This window comes from Dromaius novaehollandiae, chromosome 1 (assembly GCF_036370855.1).
Source record: "Dromaius novaehollandiae isolate bDroNov1 chromosome 1, bDroNov1.hap1, whole genome shotgun sequence".
NCBI classification, from domain to species: Eukaryota; Metazoa; Chordata; class Aves; order Casuariiformes; family Dromaiidae; genus Dromaius; species Dromaius novaehollandiae.
Genome location: NC_088098.1, coordinates 71,620,254 through 71,630,964, shown reverse-complemented (window position 1 = coordinate 71,630,964; position 10,711 = coordinate 71,620,254). Strand labels below are relative to the sequence as shown.

Sequence of the window (10,711 nt, the reverse complement as noted above, 5' to 3'; positions counted from 1 at the left end):
CAGCGTGTTTTATTTGCAGCTCAAGGGAACAGAAAGGCAAAATGCAGAAGCAAGCTGCTGTTGTGACATTTAAGTAGGTGCAGAAGTGAACAAACCCCTAGATTCAGGCACTCTCAAACTTGGGAGATACCTGGCTTTCAACTTCTGGCTTTCAGCCCTGTGGTTTGTGATCACCCCAGCAAAGAGCTTGGCGTACGCGAACCTCTTATTTAGCGCTTCTCCATGATGAAAGCTTCGAGCCTGTTGTCAACACAAGGTCTTCCCCTCAGGGGGAGAAAAGGAGCGGTTTCTGAAGCAGTTTGTTTCTTGTCTTCCCCACGTCCCAGAACAATGTTGTAAGCCTGCAGTTACACTGAGCCAGGCTCACAGCAAGTGTACGAGTCCCCTAACCTTGCCTGGGACTGCTCTGCTCTCTCAAAGGTCCATTGTCCACGAGCACAACAGCGGCCATAGAAGCAACAGGAAGATCTGAAAAACTGCTTGATGGGGGGGTGTGGGAAAGCAAGAAGAACTGAAGTTTATTTCAGTGCCCAGTCAGGCTGTTCATTTGTTTAAAAAGGCAATAGTCTGAGCCCATGAAGCAAGTCCCTGGCCCACTGGAAAAAAAATGTGGCCTTCGGCTTTGTCATCTATGAATTATGTGTGTTACAGTACCATCAGGAGGCCCTATCCTCTTCTGGGGTAAGTCCATGAGCTGGCAGTTAGCGCTCTGTCACATCGATGAATACTCTGAGGTGACAAGGATCCAACTGTCCTTTCAGTGCTGCTTCTTCTTCTTGCAGCCAGGACACACCGTACCCCTGCAAGTGATTTCCTTTGTGATGAGTGTGCAGGCTGATTTAATTGCTAGTGGAGCAGATCTGATAACAGAATACACAACTCTTGTTTGTTGGCATGTCCTTAAGATGCTGGTAAAAGGAGTTGGAAGCAAAGTAAAAATAGTTTCTCTTTTCTTGAGAGGTTTCATGATCTAATGCATTTGGACAGTGTAAGTTATAGTGTCTGGACTAAAGATATATCTATGTTTTTTGTAATAGTCTCCCTGGTATTTTTAGTGACTCATATTCTTCTGTTTCTGTCATCATGACATGTGGTTGGACTTCTGGAATAGTTTGCTTTGCTTCATTTACTGTTTTGCTTTTAAGATCATTTGCATTCTGAAGATTTCAAAGTACTTTAAAAATGGTGATTAAGAGTGTCTTGATTTGTCTTTGAAAAGTGTTATTAATTGTAGGCTTCAGGTTTTCGATGTCTCCGTGGAATATTTTCACCATGCAATGGTAGGGATGGATCCTTCTTTTCTTTCCTTCCCTTCCCTTTTCTTCTTTCAGATTTACTGGCATTGACTCCTCAAGCTTATTCACCAGACTGTTGTCTTTATCCTTAGGATATTTTAAAGATGTTGGCAGGTGATTTAAAAGTTAAAATTTAGGTCTAGCTTAAAAAATACTTATGAAACCTACATAACTGAGTATTATGCTGTAGGACCACTTTAAAAGAGCTGCTTTTTATTGCCACAACAATAAATAAGCCTGTTTTTGTCTCTTTACAGTGGGACCAGAGGCAGTAGAAATAATAATCAATTATTACTGCTAAAAACAGAGGAAAATCTGAACCATTTCATTGGTGGATCAGGAGTTACCAAGTGAAATGTTCTCTTGAACTACTGAGAAATCTGTATGCTGGAATTTTGTTCTTGAGATAGGAAGTGGAGAATGCAAATCATTATGTCAGCATCTTTCTCAAAGTATCATGAAATAATACAAACAAAATAAAGAGGAAAGAAAATTAAATGGAATTAGCAGAGATCACATTACAATGATCCATGGAAGCAATTACAAAAAGAAGAAAAAGAATTTTTTAGCCTTGCGGTAATTTTTATTTAGTTTTTTGTCTATGTCACTTCTCAATTTGAGAGACAAGATAGTATTTTCCAAAAACTGTTCACGTGAAATGTTTGAACAAAAGATGCAGAATAGCTGAAATCAATTATAGGCTATATAGAGACACGGACACACTGGTGCATCTTAGATGGCAAGGAAAAATAGCAACGTTCATGGCAATTTTGGCTTTGCAGTGACTCAGAGATGTTGAGCCATGCTGGGCCTAAATAAAAAGCTGCAAACAGGAGTACTATTGCTTACCAAAGAATCAAAGTGAAGCATCCTACAGTTCTTGTGGAGGGGCCCCAAGCTGAAGAACATTTCTTCCAGTTCTTTTCCCCCAGTTGATATCCCATTTCCTATCAGTTCTGCATCAGAGAGCTCATTTAACTCATCTCAGTGAGAAGGTCGAGATTCAGATTTCCATTTTTCAAGTGCAGCCTCCTTTACAAGAAAACACAGACATTATATATCATTAGTCCAGAGATTCAGTTTGTCCTAATAGCCTCAGCACTCTGGGAGAGCTGAATGTTACTTTCCAGCTCTGAGGGAGTCTTCTGAGTCTGTCCTTTAAATATTTCTATTTATATATTTATTTAAATTTATGACAGAATGTAAAACAGGTTGACATGCTACTGCTGTCACTGCCTCCACTAGTTGTGATTCACTAGCTCAGCCTCACAGCAATATTTCAGGGTTCAATAGCCTGGGCAGGATTCAGTATTAAAAAAAAACACAGGGAAGGGGGGCTGGAGGGGTCATTTATCCTCCAGCCTAACTTTTCTCATGTGTCTCAAGAGAGCTACATTTCCATGCCACTGTAAAGGGATGGAGCGTGCTCCGTTTCTTTTCACGGAGTTTGGTAACCAGCAGGATTTGGGACGTATGGTGGGACCTTCGCTATAAAGCTTTCTTTGGGGCTTGCAATTTCCTTATTGCTTTTCAAGGCTGCAGCCCCCGAGCAACTCCCTTGGTGGTGCGTGTTGCTTGAGCTCTGGGGTAATGGGGCAGACTCTCCTCTCGGCTCTGCTAAGGACAGATCCACGTTGTATCTGACTTATGTGTGGTGTCAGCGTTTAACAAACAAACTACGAGAACGTGGGATGCCAGCAGTTTTGCTCCAGTGCTTAATATCCCTCGCTCTTACCAAGTGTGTGGGTGAGCCACCAAACAGGTCCCACTAGGGCTGTAGTTAACCAGCCCACCGCATGGTTCATGGGGAAGCTGCTCTGAAGTTGCTTGTGAGAAAGGGAGTTAGCTTTAGAAAGAGGTTTGTACGTGTGGAAAGGTCACAGCATAAAACTCGCTGTCCTCTCACCCCTGAAATGGGGTAATTCTTTAGCTCCGTAAATAAGGAATGGTAGGACAATGTGCTGTATGGCCAGCAAGTCATTTGGTTTGCAGGTTTTCACAAGAAGGATCCAGGAACATGCTTTGTGCTCTGTTGCACTAATGTTAGTAGCATTATTTTGGATTTTACAAGTTGAATTGGTATCAGATAAAAAGCTGTTGTCCCTCATTTATCTTTAGAAACTTATGCCTTTCCTCTGCCAGAGAACTATAAAATTATTATTATGGATAATAATAATTTATTACACTTTTGAATAATATACTTGCTTTTGTTTCAGTGCAAACCTATTTTTCGACTTCAGAGTTTGTCCAATAATTTTTAAATGCTTTAAATGTTGAGTATTATGTTAAAAAAAATTTTTTGATAACCAAAAAGCCCTGCCTGGGGCTCGATTACAAAGTGGTGCTCAGCAGACTGCAACCAGTGGAGCTCTGCCAGTGAGGTCACCACACAAGTGCCGTTTGGAAAAGAGGAAGTAACCGTATGTTCCTGAAAAGCGGCTTTGGAGTCCAGGAGCAATAGGTTTCCTGTCACCTTCTCGTTTGCTTGATCTGGCATATGAGCCTTGAAATGAATCTACCTGGAATGGAACCTATTCAGTGGCATCATTACGTCTGAGGAGTGCTCCAGGTCGCGGGGAGGATGTTGTAACTGTAAAGTGAAGCAGAAAATGGGCTCAATGCTAGCAGTGTGGGCATTCCCTCCTGCAGCCGGTGGTCAGGGTGTGCTGGCTTTGCCACTGTTGGGTCACGCTCTTGGCCCCTTGGCTGCTCCTGTGGTTTCGGAGCAATGCCTGGGGCAGGGTGATGTCCTGCCGTCAGCGGTGGTACCCTGGCAGCTGGGCAGTTTTGGCTGCCCGCTGCCTCCCTGCTGTCTCGTGGGCTGGGGCTGCAGGTGGGGGGAACTGCCCATGTCTATAAAAGAGGCTCAAGAACGGCTGAGTTTTTCCTAGCTCTTAGCCTTAGCTCTGAATCTTCCTGTGTGCAAGATGCAGATAATTGTCCTGTGATTTAATCCTGCAGCGATGTCCTAAAGCTGGCAGCTAGCCCACAGCGGCAGGGAAAAGAAACGACCACCTTGATTTAGGCCATCAGGGAGGAACATAAGAGGTGCCTGCTGCTCACATCCACCGTAGTGGCTGCTAACGCCCTGATGGTGGGGTCTCGTGTCAGCAGGAAGAGGCCAGACTCGCAGGGCATGCCTTCAGTCAAATACGTGTCAACCTAATAAAATGCTTCTGAATAGCGTATTTTGCAGAAACCATAGACCGTTTCATCTCTCACGCTCAGAAAACTATTCAAATGATTTTTTTCCCCAAGCCACCCCCATTCAGTTTATTATCATTTTCATTATTAAACATTTATATAAGCACTGTAACATTTTATAGTGTTTGACAGAGATTTCCAAGTCTGCCTAATTAGCACGGTCCCTGCCACATGGAATATACTTTTATTATTACCCATTCATGGCCTTGCTATTCAGAAGAGGCTCTCTTGTGAATGGAAACGTGCATTATTGCACTTCAGGCTAATAAGTGTGACATAAAATATGACACACAAAATTAACTACTATGCTACAGGATGCAGCAATTGGGGGCGATGTGCATATGGTCATACTGAGACTCTGTTGGTTTGCATCATTGCTTTTCCCTCTTAATGCCTTATTAAAAGTCTGAAAGAGAAAAATATTGAGAGAAGAGGGAGGGGGAGAAAAAATGAAAAAATCTGTCTTGGCATAAATAGGTTTGGCTCAGCAATACAATAGTTGTCAGCAGCGTTTTCCACAAGCCTGTTGCCTCAATGAGGAGAGCACAAAACAAGTGATTGAAAAGTCGATTCATGTCCTTACAGAATTCTTGGAAAGGATCTGAAAAAAAAAAAAGACGACGACGAAGTTATGTTTGTAAAATGAAGTGCGCTTTATGCTTCTGCGTCTAGTGCCAAAGTAGAGCTTGCCAAGTGGAGACGCGGTCCTGTGTTCGCCCTGATTGTCTGATCCAAAGATTGGATCAAAAAAAAGTGGCCTCTTTTCGTCTTTCCCTTCCCTCTGCCCATTTCTGCTCTGATTTGTTTTTGTGAAATCATATCTAACGCAAAACTAATAAGAACATTGGCAACTGTTGGAGCTCTCAAACAATAAATTATGAATGAGGACCATAAAACAAGTCACTACTTGTCTATTAAATATGTATGCGCAGATCTCTCCAGCTATCTGTGCTGTCCACATATCTGTGCTGACTGACAAGTAGTCTGGTGTGTCTGGAGCTCCTGAACTCGCTGTCCTGGGGAGACGGAAAGGAGCCTCGGGGAGGGGCGCCGGGCCTCCCGCCGCCTTCGGCGCTGCAGGGCTGGGCTGCCTGGCTTTGGGATCATCCCCAGACTTTCTGCACCTTTGCACCTCGGGCCTGGCGGAGAGCAGAGCAGAATAATGCCTCGCCCAAATAGCATGAACGGCTGGCCTGTTTGGTGAGCCAAGCCTGGACTGGAAAATATTTAGCTGCCAAATACCGAGCACGAGCAAGCTAGAGTGGGGATAGGGAGTAGAAGAAGGGATTAGAGGGGGATTGCAGAGACTGAGGGGAGAAGCTGAGCCAGTCAGTGGCTGGTTTTCAACACAGCTGAAAGGCCTGTGCAACATCACTTGTCCACACTCAACATTGCAATACTGTAAGTAAAAAGATTAGAATATTCTGAATTTCCTTTCTTTGCCTCACCTTGCAGATGTTGTTTTTTTCTCTGTCCTGCCCACCCTTACAGTTCTTATGCTGAGTCCTGCCCAGAAAGTCAAAGTCCTGCCCTTATCCAAATTGTTTTCTCTCCTAGTACAATATTGGAGATATTTTTCTATTCAATAAAAAGAGCCCCAAGACTCAAAATCCAAATTTAGACACTTAAACACCTGGACTTTTCAGTAGTGTTGAAAAGCTGTTATTCTCACTGGTGTCAGGGGAACATCTGGAAAACTGGCACCTTGAATAATTAAGAGACTAACCATAGACTTAAGGTGGTTAGCTGTAGCTAGTTCATTTAGACTGCTTTCCCTAATGCCTCATATCTGAGGCAACTGAGGGCAGACGGAAAATTACTCCATACTTGTGCTCCCTTCAGGACAGTTGGTGAAACAGTTTTAATGGCAAGACCCTTAAGACTGGTGACCCTAGAGAGGCCTTATCCAAACTGTCTCTCCTTTGGCTGTAACAGAGTTGAGGTGAAGGCTTTCATGGGAAGTGGATACCCAGACCACTGACCTTGAGTTTGATAGGTGTGAGTTGACATCCACTACTCTTCAGTGACATAACTCAGCCCCATAATTTTATCCTTAATAATGCGTTGTGGCTTTGATGAGAAGAGAAAAGGAAGAAAATCCTGTGCTTCAGTGCATTTATTGATCAACAGTTGTGTCAGGAAGCAATTTCATTTCCCCCTGTTCCAAGCACAAGGGCTGGTTCATCATGAAATCTTTTTTCACTGATTCTGGCAACAGTACACTAAGTTGTCATTCTTCAGGCAGAGCAACAGGCTTCATCTGATTCTGAGTGCTGCGAATCCTGAACTCCAGTGCTTGCTAACATTGCAGCACCTGGGATGGCTGCTGCAGGCCTTGACAATAATTTGCAATGACGCTAAGCGTTTGCTCTGGAAACATGTGGCCAGCAGTGTTCAGAACCCAGTGCTCTGCTGATGGAAGAAATGTTGTGCATGCCTTTGCACATGGAAGATATTATCTGTACTGTTGAGTCTTCTGTAAAGCAAAAAGAGGATTTAAAGTAAACTTTCCTCTTTAAAATGTCCAAACCCAAAATGTTTGAGGAGGAACTATATGCTCAGTTCCCAGGATGCATAGGACATGCGGAGTCTCAACAGCAGGAGACCAACAGAACATAACAGAGTCAGCAGAAAACAACTTGAAAATCATGCCGGATGGCCGTTGCTGGATTCAAATATCATCATTTATAGCAGTCTCCATTTTTTATAGCTGCGAAGATACATGATTTTTTGCACCAAGTTAATTCAGTCCATGTACATGCATATATTAAGCACAATGTGGTTGTGGTGTCTGGATGTATAGACGGCAGAATGTGTATGCATAAATTTAGATGATTTATGGATCACAATTGTTTTTCTGTGAGCACAAATGACACAAAATGTCCCCTGGCAAGGAAATAACCTTGCTAATTTAACTGCATCGGCTAACGTATGGATCAGTCTTTCCCTCACGGGGCAGCAGCTTTGTGTTGTTAGCAAACATGCATTCCTCAGCAGCCACAGAGACACCACTCTTTTTTTGTTCATGTCTTCCACATGTTCTTGAAGGATATTTAATGACATTTGAGTGTCTCCGTTATTGCTTAAAATGAACTGCAGTTATTGTGGTTTCCAGAGCTTGTGTGCAAGGAAGCAGTTGGGGGAAGGAGGGGTAAAGAGGCTTGAGCAGAGTTGGAGCGGGTGCTTGTGACAACACAGTGCAGCTTAGTAAAGTTTTTCAAAGCTATCATTTAAATGGAAAAAATAAAACAACTGCCCTCTCAGAGACATGTTATCAGGGAACGAGAACTTAAACAAGAGCCCATTGTCCACCCATCAGCAGTGGCAGCAGCGCGGTGCTGACAGGGGCTGCCTTTGGCGAAGGACAGATTATGCCGCTAAATGGATTTGATCTGACAGAGTTGTCATCGAGCAAGAATCCCCTTTGTGCTCCCAGCCTGGCCCCGGCAGGGAAGCCGAGTGGCTTGTCCTGCCTAGTGCAGGAGACTGCGGAGGGGCGTTGCAGCCAGTAGGACTGCAGCGTCATTTTATAAATATCTTCCCTACAAGCGTACAGCAGGGCTGTGAACAACGCAGGCGCACCGAGGGTGGATTTGCATGCACAAGAGCAGGCGGTCACGCACAAGCTGTGTGGGGGCTGAAGCCAACCAGAGGTGAGCTGGCTCTGCTCCACCAGTTGTGTAACAAAATTAGCACGGGCCTGACCTGGGCAGGCATGTGCTGATGTGCTGCTAGTGGAGCGCTCTGGTTTTTGGAGCCCAGCTGCCTTATGCCTGGCCAGCCTGGAGCAGCAGCTGAGCAAGTATGCTATAGTCACCTGTGTCCCTCCTCAGAAACCCCAGGATGGAGTGAGTTAGGGAGAATCTGGATTTGTACCAAATCATAATAATAGGCAGGGCTCTTTCTGCATGCTGGATAAAAAAAATGTGGCCACCTGGCTGCCAAAGTAACTTCCCCAACCTGCCAAAGTGCATGGGTGTCTCCAGGAGAACCATCCTCCACCATTCTGCTGCACTGGACAAACGTCCAGTGTGTCTGCAGGATGGACAGGAGGTGTGGTAGGTGCAGGAAACATGTTTGAGATTTGCCTTGTCTGAACTCTTGCATCGGGACCAGACTGTTCAGCCTCCAAACACTTCGAACTGGTTCTATTCACAGGCTGTCCAGCAGCAGGGGTTTCTGAACAGAGGCACCGCTCCAGCATTTCTCTCTTGGGACTTTTCCACCCTGGAGTACAGGGTCCATGTTCCACATGTCTCCCAAGGCATTGGCCTTGGCCCAAACCATCTGAGGATCTTCAGTGTCTGTTATATTTCAAAAGGACCTCTGAAATCCCAGCTTGAAGGGTGAGACTTTTATTCTGAGAGAGCTTTCCTGGTAGCTGATCTCTCACAAGGAAGTTGCTCCCAAAAGGTGCTAGCACTGCAGTCTCTCTACCTTCAGATAAAAACGCAGGCCATTTCTTGCAGCCATCTTACTCCTCTGACTAGAGATAGGGACTGTGTTCACAGGCAACAATTACAATGTTACTTTTAGAAACTGTAAATGTACATGTTCAGACAAGTACTCGCAGCACAATTTAGGCTATTTCAGAAGTTTCTTTGAGCAATTCTAGCCATTTCAATGAAGAAAAGGTATGAGTTTGTTTTCAGCATTGCCACCTTTGCTGATGTCCGTGATGACCTCTCAAAGCATTTGAGTTATATCTCAAACACACACCTGGGTATACTCGAAATGATTTAGGTTGTGATGATTCTAGAGAAAGAAAGGGAGATCCTACTGGATGAAAAGAAAAGGTTAAGGCTGCAATCTGACAAAGAGAGTTGTCTAGCTGGCCAAGTTTGTCTTTTGTTTCTCTGGTTCTTTCTGCCATGCAAGCTGTCCCAGTAGAGGAGAACTAGAAAAAAATCCTAAGCTTCCTGACAAATTCTGTGGGTGAAATTCATTCCTAGATTTAAGAAGGGTTTTAAATGCATGTACCTCTACATGCTCAGAGGGCAGCAGAGGAGGGAAGTTTGTATGGAGAAGGGTGTGTGTGTGTATGTCTATACATCTATATATGTCATACATATATATGTCAATGGCTACGGGAAATGGTTAAGAGCATTTGATGCTTCTTGGTGCTTGGCTGGTAATTTAATAAAGTGTTATTTACTTGATGTTTATTCTGATAAAAATTCTAAGTCAGAGTCCAATGAACGTGGGTGTGTTGGTGTATTTGGATATGTAGTCTGAAATGACTGAAAAGCTTCATTGGATGTCCTCATTTTGAAAATGAGGAAAGGACTGCTCCTTCCACTTAGATGCAGTGTCCTGTAGCTCTTCAGGGTCTCCCACAGCAGTCTGAGTAGCCACAAGTCTGCCCTGGGCCCTAAAACCATTGAGAGTAATTAAATACTTGCACTGCTGGACTCCAGTGCTCTTCTGAGAGTAGCCAGCCAATTTACAGCCCACAGATAATCTTGTGGAAAACAGCCTGTAGCGCCAGGGAACCTGCTGGCAATAGGCTCCCCCAAATGCTAATTAATGTTGAAAATCTGAATTATGGCTGCTTGACAGAGAAACGCCCAGTTTTGGACCCCAGCTTGATACAAGCCTGGAGCATAGCAATTTCTAGAGAGACATCATGTGCCACATTGCGCTATTTTATTTTTCGCTGAATGAATGACCTACTGCATTAGTGCTAGCGGAAAATGCGCCGTTGACTTCACTATCATCACAACTCTCCAGTATCATAACAGTGGGCTACTTCTTCTCCAGCCCAATATGAAGGCAAGCAAAGCGAGGAAGGTTTGTGCAAGTGCGTAACCTGAAGGTGCGGGCTGCGGCAGGCTGCCCACACGGCACACCGTGCGTGCCAGGCACCCCCGTGCCCACCACAGCCGCCGGCTTTGCTGTTCATAGCCCCAGGTCTGCTGCACCCAAACAGCGTGGCTGCTGCTCTCAACTTTCGGGTGACGACTCGGAGTGTGTTCACAGGGCGGGCAACCAGGGCTCTGCTCACACAGGCACTCGGGCGTCTTTGGAGCCCTACAGGTGCTTTTTATAATATTGCTCCCTCATCATATGTTGGGTGTTTCCCAAATGCATGAGGGTGATCTCTGCTCTCAAATGTATGATTTGAGGAAATAGAAGTAGATGGGAGTCTATGGGAAGGGAATAGGAGCTGCAACAGATACATTACTGCCATTTACCAGCATGTCATTTTGAGG

The 10,711-nt window shown here is 44.5% G+C and overlaps 1 protein-coding gene across 1 annotated transcript in view; it reads left to right on the top strand.

Moving 5' to 3' along the window:
* The first annotated feature begins 419 nt into the window (after positions 1–419).
* LMNTD1 (lamin tail domain containing 1) overlaps positions 420–10,711 on the top strand; it is an 81,302-nt gene continuing 71,010 nt past the window's right edge. Inside the window, exon 1 of the mRNA XM_064516216.1 lies at positions 420–681. The gene's annotated coding sequence lies outside the window, so the exon portion shown is untranslated. The remainder of the gene's footprint in view (positions 682–10,711) is intronic.